A 21637-nucleotide genomic window follows, 5' to 3' on the forward strand; every position below is an offset into this window, starting at 1 on the left:
AACATACCTAGCTCCATTGTTTTCTCGTAGTTGCTTGAGTTAGAAACTTGGTTTCTCCCTCCAGACCTTTAACATTCACTTGATCTAATTCTCTGATGGGGAGAGTTTTAGTTTTTAGAGAGGTTGGGGAGAGGACCAGAGTCTCATATATGAAATATAAATAATAATACGTTCCATCAACGTAAACCTGATGATATGCAGTTGAAACTGCAATCTTATCTTCTTAACTGGCCAATCACAAGATTATCTTCATTATTAAATTATAAATAAATATTTAATTATGAGCCACAATAAATTATAATGAACCATAGAATAATAATAATAATGATAATAATTATTCTAACAGTAATACGTTCCTACTTGTAATAAAGATTGTGTGCAGACAAATGAAAATTTGTTAGTGCATTCTAGTACACTTGATGACACTAAAATTTTGATAAATATTAATTATTTTTTAATATTTGTTTATTTGAATATATTTTGGATAATATTGATGTTATTTAATATGTTAAATTAAATAATATCAAAAGAGTTTAAACTTATCAAAACTCTTTTATTCTATAGCTATAAATAAGATATCTTATTTCTATATATGTATTAAACCTAGGAAATAATCATGTAAACATCCTAAAAATATTATTCAGAGATCACAATACAAATGTGATCTTTAAAGTAAAAGCCCTCCACCATGACGATCTTGCTTGTTGATCCAAACCTCCATTGAAGATCAAACCATTTGAATTCCGGAGGCCCTTCAGTTGGAGTGTTCAAGGCATCTAATTGAAGAATCAAAGGACTATCTAGCGACTTGTACGGAATCAATATCTACTAATAAGAGCTCAAGAGAGTTAGGCCGATAATGGGAATAAAAAATGGCTATCACAAATTTTAATCAAATGAATGGCTCAGATTAATCAGATTTTAATTTTCCTTAATATTTCCTAATTTATCCTCAATGAATATGATTATCCGTTAACTTTTCCGTTAAATATTATCTTTTCCGTTAATTTTTGTTAGTTCAGCGCTAACTTACTCATTGATTTCAATAAGAAATGTCTTAAGTTCGAACCTCATCCCAATCAAAGTTGACATAATTAGTACTCTATTTTATTCTTATTAAATTAATTTAGTAGCTACAACAAAAAATAATTCATATGCATTTCTATAATTTAGAATTAGGTGTCTACAATGTCTTTATTCAAAAAAAAATATTCATTATCAATAAATTAAATAAGAGAAATAATTTCATTTGTTATATTGTCTTTATTTTTCTCCAATATAAAAGGTTGGGCGCTAGCTAACGCCTTATACTAATATAAAAAAGAGGTCATTCTTTACATTCAAATTCAACAATTGATTATATTCGCTACATTGTCCCTACAATGTCTTAATTAAAAAAAATTATTCATTATCAATAAATTAATTAAGAGAAATAATTTTATTAGTTATATTGTCTTTATTTTTCTCCAATGTAAAAATTCTTTACATTCAAATTCATCAATTGATTATATTCACTACATTGTCTATTATCTTTTTTGTGCATTATTTTTTAAAATTAAATATCAAAGTTATAATACAAAATAATGCTATATATTTATTTACCAAGTATTTTATTAATATCACGAAAAAAATTAAAAAATATAATTAATAAAGCCAATCATATTAACTACTTGAGGGATTTGTTAACAAAGAGAGTATTAAAATCACACAACAAATTGAAGTGAGAACTATGAATGACTCAGATTGACCAGATTTTAATTTTTCCTTAAGATTTCCTAATTTATCCTTAATGAATATGATTATCCGTTAACTTTTCCGTTAAATATTATCTTTCCCGTTAAATCATGTTAGTTCACCGTTAATTTACTCATTGATTTCAATAAGAAAGGTCTTAAGTTTGAACCTCATCCCAATCAAAGTTGGCATAATTATCGAGTACCCTATTTTATTCTTATTAAATTAAATAATAATTTAGTAGCTACAACAAAAAATAATACATATGCATTTTTTTAATTTAGAATTATGTGTCTACAATATCTTTATTCAAAAAAAATTTCATTATCAATAAATTAAATAAGAGAAATAATTTCATTAGTTATATTGTCTTTATTTTCTCCAATATAAAAGGTTGGGCGCTAGCTAGCGCCTTATACTAATATAAAAAAAAGGGTCATTCCTTACATTCAAATTCATCAATTGATTATATTCGCTACATTGTCCCTACAATGTCTTTATTAAAAAAAAAATTATTCATTATCAATAAATTAATTAAGAGAAATAATTTTATTAGTTATATCGTCTTTATTTTTCTCCAATGTAAAAATTCTTTACATTCAAATTCATCAATTGATTATATTCACTACATTGTCTATTATCTTTTTTGCGCACTATTTGTTTTTAATTAAATATCAAAGTTATAATACAAAATAATGCTATATATTTATTTTTCAAGTATTTTATTAATATTATGAAAAAATTAAAAAAAAAATATTTAATAAAGCCAATCATATTAACTACTTGAGGGATATGTTGACAAAGAGAGTATTCAAATCACACAACAAATTGAGTGAGAACTATCTCGCAATATCCTTGTTTGACAACCAGCAATTAGCAGTTAGCGTTAGCGGATTATATTATCAGATTTGACAGCGAATTATATCAACGGTTGGTAAAAAGATATTTGAAAAAATTAATTGTTTAGATTAACATTCAAAAAAAGATTAACATGTAAAATGACCTAATGATATACATATATTTAATAATAATAATAATAATAATAATAATAATAATAATAATAATAATAATAATAATAATAATAATAATAATAATAATAATAATTGTTTTTAAAATAAAAAATAAAAATATATAATTACGCCAATCATATTAACTACTTGGAGGATTTATTGATAAAAAGAGTATTCAAATCACACAACAAATTAAAGTGGGAAACTACCTCGCAATGTCCTTGTTTGGCAATCAACAGTTAGCTCTTCAATATTAGTATATATTTAATATTTTATTCCCTAATTTTTATTTGCTCTCCCTTATGTCCCGTATTTGGGTTCAACCATACCTATACAATTATTTTATTGAAAATTATAATCAATCTTGACTATATTATCTTGCATTCGTAAACTTAGAATTACCTATTTAAATATGCAAATTCAACATTCAATTATCTATGCATGAACAATTCCAATATAATCTTGCACTGATATATACTTTAAAGTACTTATTTAAAAAAAAATATTGGGCATTATCTCAATCGCGCAATGCACGTAAAAAACTAATATATATATATATATATATATATATATATATATATATATATATATATATATATATATATATATATATATATATATATATATATATATATATATAGAGTCCGGATCAGGTGAGGACCTAATCTTACGTGAGGACGTAAGGACTAATCTAGACCATTAAATCAGAATGATGTATGGCTGAGATTAAAAGGAACAAATCACACGGATTAAGAAAATAAATCCCTTTAAAATATTAAAATATATAAATTTAGGGTAAATCAGTCTTATTAAAAGATGTGCATTCCTATACAAAATGTTGTGTATTCCTATACTGAGTGTTGTGCATCGATAACTTTATTGTTGTGCATTCAAACCCCGCCAAAAAATCATGCAGTGGACATCTCAATGTCTTACGGTGCACTGAACTATGTGCTATAATGCACAACTCTCTAGCCTATAGTGCACAACTTACAATACTAGGTTGCACAATCAACACACACGAATACACAATCGTACTACCCAAGCATTTATACATATACACGACAATCCAAATATAGACAATATTATACTCAAAAGAATGAGCAAAAAAAAAAAATAATAAATACTGATTAGTTTGCATGGGCGAACACTCAATCAATGATGAAGAAATCGCGGCTCCAAATTGCAACGGTGATGATCCAAGAAAATAGGAAACCAATTTGGCCAAGGATTACACATGCGTTCACACTTTAAAAAAAATAGAAAAAGACACTACTACCCCACTTTAACAAAAAAGATCAATCCATGTCATCTTAAGAACTCAAATCTGGGTCATCCAAATAAAAAAACAAACGCACAAGATTAGTCCTCACGTCCTCACCTAAGATTAGGTCCTCACCTGATCCGGATTCTATATATATATATATATATATATATATATATAAAATTCGATTTTCTTTGTTCACAAATTGGCACGCCTGGTGGGAGAGCTCTGCATCTCATCTCTTCATAGGCACATACCTTTCAACCAATATAGGAGAAAACCCTCTGTGAAATGAAATTGCACCGTGGATCTTGAATACAAGATGAACCTTAGAATTTTACTTGATTTTAGGTTATGCAACAATCGCGTTCATTAATTAGATTTGTTAATCAAATGTAAATAACGAAAATTGGAAGCATAAAATAAAATAATAACACAAGAGAACTGTTACGTGGTTCGGAGCGCTTCTCCTACGTCTGCGGGGTAACCCACGTCTGCCCAATCCACTATAGATGCTCACCAAGGAGTATTACAAGAGGTAAGTACAAATGACTCTCAACCTTTACCACTACAACCCTTCCTAACACCTATTCAGGACTGAACTGTGCATGCCATAACAATCTTCAAGCGAAGCTTCAGCTGATCCAGGTACAGACTGTGCAACTCAAAATTAAAGCCTTCAAAATAATAATATAATTTAGCAGATTAATTTAAATAGCATTTGTGTAGATTTCACTCAGTATAGCAGTTCTCAAAATTAACAACTTTCCTCATAGGGGCGGCTTCCTTTTATAGTAATAAATTAATCCCACTTTGATCCACATAATTAGCATCCCATAATCACCAACTAACCAAAGCCACACACATTTGATTTGAAGTAGCCCTCCACTCACTTGAGAAATACCAAAGCCACTCAAAAATAATAAATTCCTTAATTATAGCTTTGATTCCATAAACCCATTGACTGCCATAATAAACCATATAATAATGCATTTTTCTCCCGGCGCTGCTCACTTGAAATATACCATGACCATAATAATTAATTCCATGCTAAATAATAGCTCAATATTTCAAACCTGTGGAGCAGCATAAATATGAGATGGTCCAAGCGTATAACATAAAGTATTTCACATTAAATAATTCTAACCCTTTAATAATTAAATTAGCCAATTTATATTAAGGGTTCTTTTTTTTTACGTGTATCATTTATACACTTACAATCTCTCCCTTTGGTAATTTAATTGGCAAAAGTTAATGCATGTATACTTAGGGCCAAAATAAATTCACTTTCAAACAGTTTTATTAATAGGTGGCCCTTAGTATACTTGCATGACATGTAAACCTATGAGTTAGAATTATTTTGAGAAATTACCATGTCATATGGACTGTAGCTTCATCCACTGATAATAATCCCAACAGACAACTGTATCCCAAGATGTATCATACTCAAATATTAATAATGCATAGATAATCCGCTGAACTGGTGTGAGTAATAAGATATAGATAAGAATCCCAATAATATAAATAATGAATCCAATAATAATTTGAAGCCAAAAATAACCACCATCCAACCATCAGCCAACTGCTACCAATCAGTGCGACTCCAATTCCAACAGTTTTACCAAAACTCCCCCTTAATCCATACTCCCCCTTTGTATATACTCCCCCTTTTTTGCCAATGAATTGATAAAGGTGAACATCTATATTCGTAGATTGAGTCTGACGGAGTGCCCTATTGGATTGAACCTGCAAGGAAATTAAAATTAGAAACAAGAAACGCAGAACTAGATAACAATTAAATAACAAATAAGCACCTATAGACACGAATATCAAGTTGGAGCAGATAACGCAAACAGAGCATACCCAAGTAGTAAGCACATTCAGATAAAACACATTTACGCACAGAATCATATAACGAAAAGTCAAGCACAGATTCATATAAATCAACTTCAGACAAGAATTCATAACAGTTAGCATAATAAGTACACAAGCAAACACAGATACGGTCATGACCGGACCAACAGAAACACATTCACATAGTAACACAGGAGAATACAAATATTAAACAAATTGCATCAAATTTTCATTCAAGTAACCATAGAGAATTCAAAGATTCAACACAAGAAACACCAATAAAATAACCTAAGCAAAAATAGGTTTATCAGTTCAAAAGCACTCAAAACAACGCAAGTAGAACATTTAGTAAACACATAGAAAACAGTCAAGAACAAAACGCAAAGAATCAATCTGCAGTTTAGTAAACACATAGAGTAGTGGACAACGAAAAGGGCTAATTACAAGAAAATTAAAAAAAATAAAATAGAGGGAAAATCAATCATAGACACACTAAAAAAAAACATATATGCAATGTGAGAGCATGTAGCAACAGAACCATTAATTCAAAAGATAATTTCCCTGATGAAAAAACAGATCCTATCACAGATGCAGAATATTACACTGGCAGAGATGAAGAATTGTCAAGATTTGATGAATGCAAGGATATTGAAGTAGAGGGCACCAAATTAGGTAAAAGAACACATAAAAACTCAGTTTTAGTCATAAGAATATTTGCAGGTATTTCACAAGACACATTAGACAAATACACCCTAAAAACATTCAAGGAATTAACAAAAGGAATTAGAGAGTAATGAACCTGTAAACTTTATCACCAACGATGATGGCAAAATTAATTTTGAAGATGGGTGATCTACTGTGGCCGAGACAGAAGCAGCAAAGTAGTTTTGCACATTTGTGATCTCATGGTTGGCAGCAGTGCGGTTGGGCAATGATGGCGGCAACTATAATTTCCTCCGGCAGGGACAACAGGCAGATGCGGTTGGGCGGTGAAGGATTTTCGGGAATTTTTTTTTTTCTCAATAACTCTCCCCCCCTTTTTTTTTTTTTTTTTTTTTTAATTAAATAAAGAAGGGATTGTTAAATAGATGGAAGTTTGTAAAAATATGGGTACAAGAATTTTAGAAGGATAAGGAAACTTTTGAATGGAGAGAAGATTTTAATTCCTAAAGATTAAACTGTCTAGAAAAATTTAGGTAACCTGTAATTCTTAATTGCAACCCTCAATTGCAAATTTGCCAATTTTCATTTTGAGATGCCTTAGAAATTGCATGAGCTATAGCTTAGACGTCCCAGTTTTTGATGCCCTAACTCAGCTTCTTCAATACTAGACCTGCAGAAAAAAACCTTATTGGTCAGAGTGTAGCAATTGTCAGTTGACCTCTTACCTTCCATAACGCATTGATTTGCGTTGTCCAGGACACTGCATGTATTTTTTGTGAAGGACACGTTCCAATTTTGGTCGCAGAGTTGGCTTATACTTATGAGATTTGCACGAAGACCATTTACAAGCAGTACTTTTTCTAACTTGGGTAGACCAGTCACATTTAGAGTGCCTATGCCCGTGACTTGGCCTTTAATACCGTCACCAAAGGTAACTTCACCTTTTCTTGTACTTACGTTACTTAGAAATTTGGCATTTCCTGTCATGTGACGGGAACACCCACTGTCAAAATACCACTTCTCTTCTCTTCCTGCACTTTTAGTGTGAAAAGAGACAAAATAAATGTAGTCAGTTTTTTTAACCCAAATCTGTTTCGTAAATGATCGGATGTTTTTGTGCCTGAACTTTTCAATTCTTTGATCCTTGTAGAAGTAGTAGCACTCGGGCCTGGTATGACCGTGCAACCTGCAATAATGGCACACAGAGTTATAGAGTTCATAAAATTGCTTGTTTGATCGCACTATACCATTGTTTTGTCTCGCTGAGCTGGATTCAGGGACGTCAACTGGATCGGGTCTTGATGCTTTGACGAAAACTGTTTTATCTTTTGAAGCATCCACTAGATCAGGTCCTGACGCTTTGACAAACACCGTTTTGTCCTTTGATGTACCCCCGGTGAAACCCACACCAAATTTTGTAGAGGATTTTCTTCCTGAATCAAGTATTTGGTCAAGTGTTGAAGTTGTGTCCATCATTTGGATTTTTGCCTTATATAGGTGCTTAGCTCCTACTTCAGGGTCTGTACCTCCTGTTTCAGTCTCTCTTCACGGTCAGATGCCTCTTTAAGAAGTACATCCCTATCGGCTACTTGATTTTGGTATACTTTACTAGCATTCACTACAATTCCTATTTCATTAGTCAATTTGCGATTTTCTTTTCTTAGGGCTTCCCATTTGGGTTACAACATATTGAACTCAACTTTAAAAGATAAAGCATTTAACTCTAAATCTTCCGCTGAGACATATTCACATCCCTCTAAGTCAGCTCCTTCTTCAAGTTCTGAACATCCAGCAAAACGTGCAGTAAATGCAACAAAATTACGGGAGATTTCTTCTACATCAGATCCAGTTGTTTCAGCGTCAAGTTCGTCGTCACTCCAGGTGATGGCTGACATAGAATTTTTTCGTCTGAGATAGGTGGGACACTCTGCTTGTACATGTCCAAAGCCTTCACACTCATAGCACTTGATTCCTTTATTGTTAGATTTTTCTTTGGACTGCCCTGGACGTGAGATAGACTGCTTGAAGTTTGACGAGCTTGTCCTAGGGCCAGTTTTGGACGATGTTGCTCATCTTTGAGGATTTCTGTTGCGCGAATTTTTGTGACACCCCCGATTTTCATGCCAATTTAAACTTAATTATGCAAGATAACTAACCACAAAAACATAAAGCATAGCACAGCGGAAAGTCTGATATATAAAGCCGGAAAACAGGGAGTGTTATGCCACGTTCGCATCAATGTTAACGCACAGGCAAAAATCGACAACAACAATCTAAGATATTCAACAAAAGAGGCACACAGGCCCAAAACACAGTCTAAACTGTCTAGGGAAACTAATCTATCTATGTCTAACGCGCTCATCGTCTACTCGGGACCTGTAAAGCACATAAAGAAATGGGACGACACCTGGTCAGCAAATAATGCTTGTAACCCATCAATACGCGTCAATAGCATATATAGATAGATAGTTTAATACAAAATCATTTTCGAAACAGAATACTGTATATATCAGTTCAAAGCCAAAGATAGACGTCAACTGCAAAGACTCTACATCACTCACAATAAGGACAAGGGGAAACACATCCCAAAACACATCAAGACATGACAACGACAACACAAGTCCAACTCAAGGTGAATTCTACCATCACCCAGTAGAATACCACCCGACATGCTCAACAAGTAAGAATAGAGAAACACACATCGGCAACACATGCCCTCGTGAAATCACCCATCACGAATTCAATATTCCATCCTTATGCCCGGTTCTAACGTTATGGCTACCCCCAACCTTATAACTAGTTCCAACCATTACCTCCAGGACCCCTGTACATCCATGTCTAACCTTATGCCTCTGAGGACCGTCGTCCCCACTCCGACAATCTCCAACATATCCACGGATTCATAGTACATGAGGGTACCGTTCAATACACGACCGAAGCCACCCAAAACACGTGAACCTTACATACAGGTCACAACTCCATAATCACGTAATGGCCACCACGAGGACCACTGCCGTACCTTGGTGACTAATGTCCCATACCATTAATCATGCAATCCAGGTACAGCCAACACACACATCCTCATAGGAATCAATCAACGGATCACAACAAAGATATGAAACCATACTCAACAAGGAAAGGATCACAATCCGACAACAACGATGATCAACACAAGTTATCATCCACAATAGGAAGGAACAAACCACACATGCTAGCATTTCAAAACCGAACTAGCATGCTTATCAAACGAGTAAACAAAACATAGTTCCGAAGAATACACAAGACTCATCATGGTTCAACGAATCACAAGGTTGAACACTTAGCACGATTCAAGACACCAATCTTACATGGATTCCTAACATATCGTTCTAGACATACGAAACATCAAGGAGACACTCAAATAGCCCAACAAAAGCACATCGGGAAGTCAAAACATCAATTACCGAGTCAAAAGAATCACGGGGAACAAATCCCCAAACAACCACTACCTACGGGTGGGGCCACGGGTGGACTCCCACCCGTGGTTCCGCCCGCGCGAACCACTCCCTTCACCACGCGTACCCCGCGGGTGGGACGGGGGGTGGACCCCTACCCGCCGTTCCGCCCGTAGGTACATATCCTATACCAAAATAATCGCTTCGGGGATTTTCAACACCAAGTCCAAATTCAAGTCCAAAACACCCAAAATCTCACAAAATACAACAATATGACTTGAATCAAAGGAATAGCCAAGCAATGGCATACAAGAACCCTAATAACAAGCTCTAGATATGCATTCTCACAAGACAATGCATCAAATCTCACATTTCATAGCAAAATCACAAGTAGAAGTCAAGAAATCATCATATAGGTAAGTAAAATATATTTTGTAAAGCATGGGTTACCTCTTGTAGCCTAAACCTTCACTTAATACACCTTTACAAGCTTCCAACAATGTTCTCCTTCAACACCAACTTCAAGAACACACCAAAAGACCATAAATATTTCATCTTTAGAAAAAGACACCTTAGAAAACAATAAAAACACTAAAGGACCAAAGATCTTACCCTCTTATATGCTTAAGAGTAAGAAAGGTGGAATCTTGGAGACCAACTTTGAAGATCTTGGAATGCCCAAACTTGGCTTGAAGAAGAAGCTAGCTAAATTCTAGAGAGAAGGAGGAGCTTTTGTTTTGATAGTGTTAGGGAAAGAATGAAAGATAACTCTAGGTTAGCTTGGGATACAATCATGAGGTGAAATGTCTTCATTACCCTTACTAAGATGGAAAAGTGTAAGGGGACAAGGGAACTATTCACAAAGCTTAGAGTACAACTCATTGACTTGGGTTGACTCGTCAATTACTAGTCCCCGACTATTGAATTTTCAGGATTTTAGGAATTAAATTATCAATTAAGCTAGGATTAATTACTTAATTAATCCTTAAATAGAATTTGGATTTACGGGGTGTCACATTTTTAGATACCTGTTTCAAAATTTTAGAGAACTGTTTAGTAAAAAAAACAACTGTATCATCACCTGGTTCATCTGAATCAGATACAACATTATTTTCTTCAGCGACAAAAGCTACATTTTTTTTTTGTTTTATTTTCGTGTGATCAATTAAAATTTTCATTTCGTAGGTTCGAAGATTTCCCATTAACTGAGTAACCGTTTTGTTCTCCCAACCGTCATGTTTCTGAATGGCCGTGACTTTCATTCTGAATATTGGTGGTAACGATCTCAGAATTTTTTTAACAGGTTTTTCTTGGGAGTAAGAAAGGTGGAATCTTGGAGACCAACTTTGAAGATCTTGGAATGCCCAAACTTGGCTTGAACTAAAAGCTAGCTAAATTCTAGAGAGAAGGAGGAGCTGTTGTTTTGAGAGTGTTAGGGGAAGAATGAAAGATAACTCTAGGTTAGCTTGGGATACATTCATGAGGTGAAATGTCTTCATTACCCTTACTAAGATGGAAAAGTGTAAGGGTACAAGGGAACTATTCACAAAGCTTAGAGTATAACTCATTGACTTGGGTTGACAAGCCAATTACTAGTCCCCGACTATTGAATTTTCAGGATTTTAGGAATTAAATTATCAATTAAGCTAGGATTAATTACTTAATTAATCCTTAAATAGAATTTGGATTTACAGGGTGTCACATTTTTAGATACCTGTTTCAAAATTTTAGAGAACTGTTTAGTCAAAAAAACAACTGTATCATCACCTGGTTCATCTGAATCAGATACAACATTATTTTCTTCAGCGACAAAAGCTACATTTTTTTTGTTTTTTTTTTTTTGTTTTGTTTTCGTGTGATCAGTTAGAATTTTCATTTCGTAGGTTCGAAGATTTCCCATTAACTGAGTAACCGTTTTGTTCTCCCAACCGTCATGTTTTTGAATGGCCGTGACTTTCATTCTGAACCTTGGTGGTAACGATCTTAGAATTTTTTTAACAAGTTTTTCTTGGGGGAAATTTTCACCGAGAACCATCGCACGATTTGCCAGTTCTTGGACGCGCGTGTGAAAATCTGTGATGGTTTCATCCTCACTCATCCGGAGTTCTTCAAAGTCGGACAGTACCAATTGCAGCTTCGATTGTTTTATAGACGTTGTGCCTTCGTAGGTTGACTCAAGGGCTTCCCACGCGCCTTTAGCTGAATCATAACCTGCAACTATAGTAAAATTGACTTTCATGGATAAGAGAGTAAATAGTATCTAAAGTCTTATCATTGTTTCCAGCATTACTTATTTCAGTTTGGGACCATTCGCTTTCAGGTTTAGTTACTCGCGTTCCATCATCACTGGTACTGGCTTTAGTCGGATGAGTCCAACCCGTCACCACGACCGCCAAACAGCGTCTCCTTGAGCCTTAAGATGTGTACGTGTGCGAGCTTTCCAATAGGCATAGTTGTCGCCTGTCAACAGGGGAAGAACCTTCACACGGTCCATTCTGAAACACTCAATAAACAGTGAGATTGAACAAAATAGTATAACAAATAATAATAATAAAAGCCGCTGAAAGCTTGAGTTCAAGAAGCACGGAATAGCCAGATCGATAGACTAATAAATTAAGTACACAGGCTCTGATACCAATTGAAATTGCACCGTGAATCTTGAATACAAGATGAACCTTTGAATTCTATTTGATTTTAGGTTATGCAACAATCGCGTTCATTAATTAGATTTGTTAATCAAATGTAAATAACGAAAATTGAAAGCATAAAATAAAACAATAACACAAGAGAATTGTTACGTAGTTCAGAGCGCTTCTCCTACGCCTGCGGGGTAACCCACGTCTGCCCAATCCACTATAGACGTTCACCAAGGAGTATTACAAGAGGTAAGTACAAATGACTCTCAGCCTTTACCACTACAACCCTTCCTAACACCTATTCAGGACTGAACTGTGCATGCCATAACAATTTTCAAGCGAAGCTTGAGCTGAACCAGGTACAGACTGTGCAGCTTAGAATTAAAGCCTTCAAAATAATAATATAATTTAGCAGATTAATTTAAATAGCATTTGTGTAGATTTCACTCAGTATAGCAGTTCTCAAAATCAGCAACTTTCCTCATTGGGGTGACTTCCTTTTATAGTAATAAATTAATCCCACTTTGATCCACATAATTAGAATCCCATAATCACCAACTAACCAAAGCCACACACATTTCATTTGAAGTAGCCATCCACTCACTTGAGAATTACCAAAGCCACTCAAAAATAATAAACTCATTAATTATAGCTTTGATTCTATAAACCCATTGATTGCCATAATAAACCATATAATCATGCATTTTGCTCCAGGTACTGCTCACTTGAAATATACCATGACCATAATAATTAATTCCATGCTAAATAATAGCTCAATATTTCAAACCTGTGGAGTAGCATAAATATGAGATGGTCCAAGCGTATAACATAAAGTATTTCACATTAAATAATTCTAACCCTTTAATAATTAAATTAGCCAATTTATATTAAGGGTTTTTTTACGTGTATCATTTATACACTTACATGAAATTTGAAATGGATGAAGCTAAACAATACTCATTGGCACGAGTTGAAATCCTTCAAGGCTTCTGGGCACAAGTAGAAACGGTCTTATATCGCTTAAAGCTCCTTGGAATAAAATATATATGGTCGTTTCAACTCATGCCAAGGAGCCTTGAAAGATATGAGGCCGTTTTTACTCGTGCCAAGGAGCTTTAAGCGATATGAGGCTGTTTCTACTCGTGCCAATGAGCCTTGAAAGATATGAGGCCGTTTCAACTCGGGCTAAGGAGTATTGTTTAGCTTCCTCCATTTCAAATTTCATACAGGGTTTGCCCCCATATCGGTTGAAAGGTATGTGCCTATGAAGAGATGAGAGACAGACCTATCCGACAAGACGTGCCAATTTGTGAACACAAAAAATTGAATAAGTGTATATTTAAATTCAAAATTTTGGTTACATCGAGTATCAATGTGGTGTGGGTACAAGATCTCAGGATGGTCCTCTGATTCTTCAATTGGATGCCTTGAACACTCCATTGAAGGGCCTCTAGGATTCACGTGGCTTGATCTTCAAAGAAGTGCTTGTATATATAGCTTGTTCTTCGTTGAAAGGCCTCCGAGTTCAAATAGATTGATCTTCCATGGAGGTTTGGAACAACATTCAGCATGATCTTCATGGAGGAACTTTTAGTTTCAGGATCATTTTATTGTGATCCCTGAATAAGCTTCAAAGTTTAGGATGTTTGGATGATTTTTTCCTAGGATGTTTACATAGAAATGAGAGGTGTAGGATAGAAGAGTTTTAATAAGTTCAAACTTTTATGATATTATCTAATTTAACAAATTAGATAATATCAATATTATCCAAAATATATTCAGATATACTAATATTAAAAAATAATCAATATTTATCAAAATTTCAGTGTCAACAACACGATTCAATTCCTTTAATTAATTTGAATGATTACATTTGTTGGTTGTATGACCACCAGTCGTCAGACCAACACTACACCGAAACTAACGCAATATTATGCAAAGGATAACATATGAGTATTTCTATTGTCAAATGTAATGTTTTAACCATGGTTGAAAAATCGCTAGGCACTCATCACATTTTGTTCTTCAAATTTGAAATTTTTTTACTATATTGTGATGCATGATAGAAGTTTGCATGTGATTAGAAAGGGATGAAATGGTTTGCATTATTTTGAAAATGTGTTTAATGATGCTTTAGTAAGCTTAATTTGCGGAATATTCGAGAAATTGCCTCTTTTACACCATAGGGCATTGTATAGAACCCAAGTAGGGTTACTTTTGTTCCATGCTTGTTTGATAGTTCACCTCCTATTTTACTTGGACCTTAGTAAACGATCTCTCGAAGTGGGAGTGTGCACTTACCAACCTAGAAATATAAATTAGCAAGACCTGGAAATTGAAAAAATACCCGTATGGCATGGGGCAAAAGGTGGGCCTTTTTGGTGAGTATTGAGAGAAAAATTTCCCTACCCCCCCCCCCCCGCCCCAAGAAAAAAAGGCATGAGTGATTGAAGTAGGAAACTGAAAAAAGTAAAAAAGGCAAAAGACCAAAAACAATGGACACTCCTTGAGAATAAGAAACGAGGTGAACCATCTCGCTAGGGCCTGGGTTAATTCCATTGCACTGTCTTCGAAAAAGCGTAGAACTCTACGTGAAGTCGATTGCCGAAATGGCGGGGTCCTAGGAGATGTGAAGAGATAGAGGAGGGAAGCCAACCTGCTGGAAACTGGGCACCCATTGCACTGACCTTTGAAAAAAGAATGGAGCTCTATGTGAAGTCAAGTCGCCTAGTAACGATTCTAGGGGGATGAGAAAAAAGAGTGTTCGTCTAAGCCAATTGGGGAAAAGCGGTCCATGCCATAGTTTCACTTTATTTTAGGTCTTGGCGCATAAGGTTGGAAAGAGGTTGGCTAGTGTACATCGTTCCCACTAGTGTGGCTCGGCTCAAGGCCCCTGCAAAATGAGAGGTGAATTCCCATTTTGGATTGCATGCTTGGAACTTGGTGTATAGAGTGTGTCACCCTTCTTGCTTAATTGTTCTATCTTTATTAGGAGACCAAATTTCTCACATATTCCACAAGTTGCTAACTGTTGCGTGATTTTCAAATTTGCTTAATAAGATAAGGGATTTCACTCTTACTCTTTTCTCGCACAACTTTCTTGAAAACATCATGTGATTGGCAAAAATCTGTTTAGAGCATCTTTTGAGCTTATCAGGTTTTAAGTGTAAAATTGCTTGAGGACAAGCAAACTAAAGTGTGGAAACTTGTGATAAGCGTCAAAAGATGCTAGTTTCTAAGAGCACTTTGAGGGTATTTTTCGCATGTTTTAGCCTTAAAGTCATGTGTTTTATAGTAATTTATCTTAAAAACGCGGTTTAGCACAGGGACACCTTTCCAAATGTACTTTATATGTTTTTAGGTGTTTTTGGACAAGAAAAGTGGCAAAAGAGGACAAAAATGTCAAAGCTAAGGAAAATGCACATCCAAGACATCAATCACGCCACAGCCACACACGTAAGGAGGACGGAGGGGAATTATGTCCCATTTACGCCAACCTCACTGTGACAACCCAAAAATAATTTTTCTAAATTCTATTTTATAAAATTCCAAAATAACAATTTTCATTCTTCCAAAATTTTATTTCGAAAATGGTGTTTGAAATAAATATTTTAAACCAAGTTTTTAAATAAATTCAATACCGAGATTTATTCTATTTCGAAAATCCTAAATTTCAGGTACATTTATGTACCAAGTTTTGACCCAAAAAGTCAATCTGAGTGAAACCGGAAAGGAACCTGTGAAACTTGAACCAAGCATTTTAACTTGAAACTATTTTTAGAAAATCTATTTTGACCCCAAGTTATTCAAAATCATCTTTTTAGACTATGGTCCTTGATGCAAGGTGGACCATGAGCATTCTACACCTTTGCCTTGTCTGATATTTTTAGAAATCAAGCCAATTTATCATTTTAACCTTCACCAATCATTGAAAATCATCCTAGGGTTTTGCACCCTTTATAATCCTCACTATTCATTTGTTTTCCCTGATCTCTTTCCTTGCCTCTCCACCTTTGAGTTCTCTGCTAGAAGAAGAAGCATTTGCAATAAGGTTTTCTAAGCTTCATCTCATCCATTCATTCCATATTTTTCCTCATGTTTTCATCTTTGCTTACAAATCTCTAAGAATCACCATTAAGCTTTGTTGTATTGTTTGTTTGGGGTGTTTAGGTGGTGAAGGAGGTAGTGTTTGAGTAGAGAGGAGGAAGAGATCCACACTAGAAGAAGAGCAAGCTAAGGTATAAACCATGGACTCTGAAAGTTGGTTTTAGTGGTGAAGTTTAGTGAGTGTCGTCCTCTAGGAATGGCTATAAGGGAATTGAGTAGAGAGGGATTAAACACAGGATCATTAAGTGTTTGAAAGCTAACCAAAAATGGAATATTTGTTTGCATAGAGATAATTTTAAAACAACTAAATGATTAAGTAATGGACAATGATAAAAGAGAGGACTTAGATCAAATGGCAATATACAAATACTTCTTAGTGTTCTAAGATTCTAGGCTAAACAATGTTCAACAACGAACCTAAGGAAGTTAAGTCAATGCCAATGCCACTCTCGTGGACATTGGACTCTCACCAAGGTTCTAATCTCATTTTCATAGCAATTAGACTAGGTGAGACAATTAATCAAACATATTGTGTGCTCATTTCCTTCCAACTCCCCTTTCTCAAGAGTAAGTTAGAAATGTAATAGGTTTGGCTATGGTGAATCCCTATTCTCATAGGTGAAGCACCAAATCCAATGACCTCTTGGATAGTAGGGCCCTAATAACCAAACAAGAGTCAAACAATTCTCCAATTTCACAATCACATTCATTCTAGAGGCATTGCAAAACCTAGATTTGGCAATTCAATTTATGTTGGCATTCATACAAAACAATTCAATCTAAATCCCTAATTTGTTTAACTACTAATAATGGAATTGATAAACTGAAAGCAATTGAAATAATATGCAATGAATTCAAATACAAAATTAGTTTGCAAAATAGGAGAATAAGAACTAAACTCTTACTTGATTGAATTTATAAACGGTAAATCTGAAATTGAAGTAGAAATTGTAGTTACAAGTGATAATTCTTCCCTAAATCTTCCAAGAATTGATGATTTACAATGGATAGATGTTCTAGAATGGTTTTGTGGAGAGAAAACTTAGAAAGAAGACTTAGAAAACTACCAGATAACTTAAAAATAACGCATATTCCTATTAATACTATTGCAATCGAGCCAAATAAACCGCTTCCAGAATGCCTGGTCATGATGGAGGTCACGGCGTGACCTTCATCGTGACCAAGCCTAAGCCTCGCAGGTCTCTGCTGGTTACGGTCAGGGTCACGGTGTGACCTTAACCGTGACCAACAGTAATACCTGCGGAAGGTTGGGGGTCACGCTGGCTGTCACAGCGTGACACCCCAACTTCAGAAATGATATCTGCTCATCACAATTGGGGTCACGCCGTGAATCTCATCGTGACGGGCAGAACAGAAGTGTAGAACATCGGTGTCACGTTTTGCTTCTCCTTCGTACCGACGCTCCGTTGATCCTTGCTATGATTTTGCCCTTCCATCTTCGAACCACTTAGCCTTAATATCATCTTGATTTGTCCTCATTTTAAGTTCATGTATGACCCAATCTACATTTCCTTTCCTCAAGCCATAAACACCTAAAATACGCTTCGTTCTTGCACAATCACCTAGCATTCGCTTAGAAATTAGTACAAACGAAGCACAATTATGGACTAATTCAAAGCTTATCAGACTCCCAAACTACATTTTGATCTCCGTTAACTATTGGAAATGTGTTTAGATGTGTAGAAATGCTAGATAAATGTTGTGGTTGAGCTATTTGTGTGTTGTTAATGATCTATGATTGATTTGTTGTGGTTTAGAAGTGTTGGACTACACTGGTTTTGTGTTACAGGTGAAGAAGGAGGTGTTTGGTGCACACAGATGGTGCACCAGATCACCCAACGGACCTTGGCATGGTCCGTTGGCAAGCTCCATTGTGGGGCAAACCATGGCCACGGTTTTAGGCAAGAACCGTTTCCATGATCCGTGGTTTGGCGGAGCCTAGTCATTGGGCTTCTCAAGCCCCGTCACCAAGCTCCGCTAGGCGAAAAGACCTTTCTGGCCAGGACCTTTGTGGCTCAGCTACGCATTGTTCGGACCGGGACTCATGGGTTCTTGAGGCTCGGACACTCGGGCTCGTTACAACACACTAGTAGAAGTTAGCTTCGTTGAATTTGGAGTTATAAAGCATGATTTATATTTGAATTTGTGAAGATTGAATTCTCTATTGTTGTTGTTGCATGTGAAGATAAATGCAGTGAATGAGATTATAGCTACTGATTATTATATTTGATTGAGAAGCATGCCTAAATACTTGTTAGTATTATTTGAGAAGTTTTGCTAAGTCTTGAGAAATAAGCATGAGCAGTATAATGCATGAATCCTTGATTTACAGTGAATATGAATGTGAGTATGTTTTACAGTAAAGGGCTTGTTTTGCATTTCATTTGAGTAAAGTGCATTATTGGGTCTAAGTAAGCCTAAGTTCTATTTCAAAAACCTATATCTATTTTGGAAAATCATTTATCTATTTGCATTGAGAAGTTGCATGATATTCGATTTCCAAAGTTGTGAGAAAGAGAAGTTGGTTGAGAATATTTGTGCTTGAGCTTGCATAAATAGAGTTTGTGGCATGAGATATCTATATACTATCTATTGTGAGGCAAATAGTATTTTCGGAGGCCCGTTAGGACTATGTCCTTTCGGAAGAAAAGAGAAAGAAAGAATGTTTGAGAAAAAATTGGACATTGCGAACCGAAAGATTTTATGAAGTAACTTGGTTGATATTCCCTAGTTACTAGGTTGGATACTACCCGACGGGCTTGGAATCCTGGTTAGGGCACATTGACAAGTACGGTACCTGATTCCACAGAGATTGAGTATAGAACCCAGAGAGTGGTTCCGTGGGCGAGATTGAGGTTAGACCGGCTAGATGCCGAGCCCCGACGGGTCCATTCAGACATGGTGAAGTTCCTACCTCGCTCGCGATTAAAGAAGAGAAAGTGATTCAAGAGACTCAAAGAGAAAGAAGAGAAAAGCGGGTCATTGTGACTCAACCGAAACCTCCAAAGAAAAGTATACACTTTTTAGAGTGAGAGTATATATTTATACTTACAGCATCATGGCTTTTCCTTTCACTTGACTTGCATGTGTTGCATTTATAGTATGTTGAGATGTGCAACTTGTTATTGATTGTTGAGTTGGCATGTTAGCTTTGAGATTGCTTACTGTCTAGCATGATAGCATGAGGTTGTATATTGAGCTATGTTTAGTTGTATTTGTTGAAGCATGAGAGTTGTGTTAAGTTGAGTACTTGAGAAAGCATGATTATGTGTTGATTAATTGTTGTATAGGTTGCAAGCATTTAGAATTGATTATGAGTATGTTGAGATTGTTGTTTAAGTGTTGAAAGCGTTTGAGATTATGTGAACTTGCCAAATGATTTTCAAAATCTATATCTATTGTATTTTAGAGGGTTGAGTGGTTTTATACTTAGCATTAATTTGCTAACGGGTTTATTTTCTACTTGTTTTTATAACCCCTTCCAGGTGGGCCCAGTAACTGAGAGCGCACGAGTTTAGTTGTAGTGCGTGATTATGAGTTAGTAGTTTCTAGTTAGATTCTACTGTTGAACTTGTGATGCTAGATACTATTGTTGACTTTTGATGTTTGATGATTAGTGACTTAGACTTATCGTTTTGTTGGTGCTGGACACCGGGGTCTGTTCCCCCATGTTTTAAGGATGTTTTTAATGAAGTTTGATTTGTCTTAGTTTATTCCATTAGTAGCCTGTGCAGTCACCTTGGGTGGTGACTGCGGCGGTAACACCCGTTGGTTGGTTTTGGTTGATTTAAGTTTTATATCTTTCTTTTAATTCTTGTTCAACTTACCTTGTTAAGTTAAGTAATTGAGATTTAGATTAAGAAAAGTGGGGTGTTACCCAGAGCAGTACGAACCGCGGAGTTTAGGAAGACTGAACCTTAAGATTGAGTATAGGAGACCTAAGTGGAAGTACTAGGATGGACAATTTAAGGAAGTGAACTCTAAGTTGTAAGATTTAAGGTGAGAAAGACTTTAAGTTAAGCAGTTAAGTGTAAGAATTCCAAGGATAGGAAGTTTCTTTAAGTATTCCAGTTAGGAACGCGGTGAGATTGTGAGTTTCTTACGCTTGCTTATTTGTTTATGTGCTTTTTCAATGTGTTTAAAGTATAGTTTGCTTTTCTTTAAAAGTTAAAGTTTGAAAGTGAAGTTTTGTGAAAGTTTTGACTAAGTTTCTAATGTGAAAAGTATATGAGCTTATACTTGTTTCTTGTTTTGTGCTTTACTTGTTGTGAGCCTTACTTGATAAAATAGAAGTTAGAAGTAGTTAGTTCTTAGATGTACTAACCGAGCTGACCTGTTCTGACTGTGTAAAGGGCTCACATAATGCCACCGAGAATAAGAGTTAGAGAAGAGACTCCTCGTTCTGAAGGAGCTGGAGCTTCGTCTTGCACAGACCTGACTGAGAGCCTCCGTCAGTTGACACAATTGACCCAGACTATTGGAACCGTTGTAATGAATGGGAACAGCGGTGGGGGAGATGTATCAAGGAAGATCATGGGGCGCCAATCCGCCGAGTTATTTGGGCCAGGAGGACCCTGAGATCCTAGAGGGTTGAATCCGGACGTTTGACAAGTTGTTTAACGTCGTTAACTGTCCGCAAGACCAACGTGTGGAGACCGCTGTGTACTACCTGCAAGATGAGGCTGACCACTGGTGGGAGATGGAGGGTCCGACACATATGGAGAAGGAGGACTTCGATTGGGATATGTTCAAGATTGCCTTGAGAGAGAGGTTTTACCCGGAGCATGTCAAGGCCGCCAAGTACGAGGAATTCTTGCATCTGGAGAAAGGAAGCCTGACTGAACAAGAGTATCATGCCCGCTTTGTGGCATTGTCACGATTTGCTCCCACCTTAGCACCTGACGAGGCCAGTAA

At 35.6% G+C, this 21637-nt stretch overlaps 1 long non-coding RNA gene across 1 annotated transcript; it reads right to left on the reverse strand.

Annotated features, from left to right (window-relative positions):
• Positions 1–18341, reverse strand: LOC109157644. The gene is made up of 3 exons (XR_002050260.1): positions 18230–18341; positions 8276–8281; positions 1–11 (listed from the first exon to the last, which is right to left on the reverse strand). It is a non-coding gene; the product is annotated as an uncharacterized LOC109157644 (long non-coding RNA).
• Between the last annotated feature and the right edge of the window lie 3296 nt (positions 18342–21637).

Source organism: Ipomoea nil, unplaced genomic scaffold (assembly GCF_001879475.1).
Source record: "Ipomoea nil cultivar Tokyo-kokei standard unplaced genomic scaffold, Asagao_1.1 scaffold2791, whole genome shotgun sequence".
Taxonomy (NCBI): Eukaryota; Viridiplantae; Streptophyta; class Magnoliopsida; order Solanales; family Convolvulaceae; genus Ipomoea; species Ipomoea nil.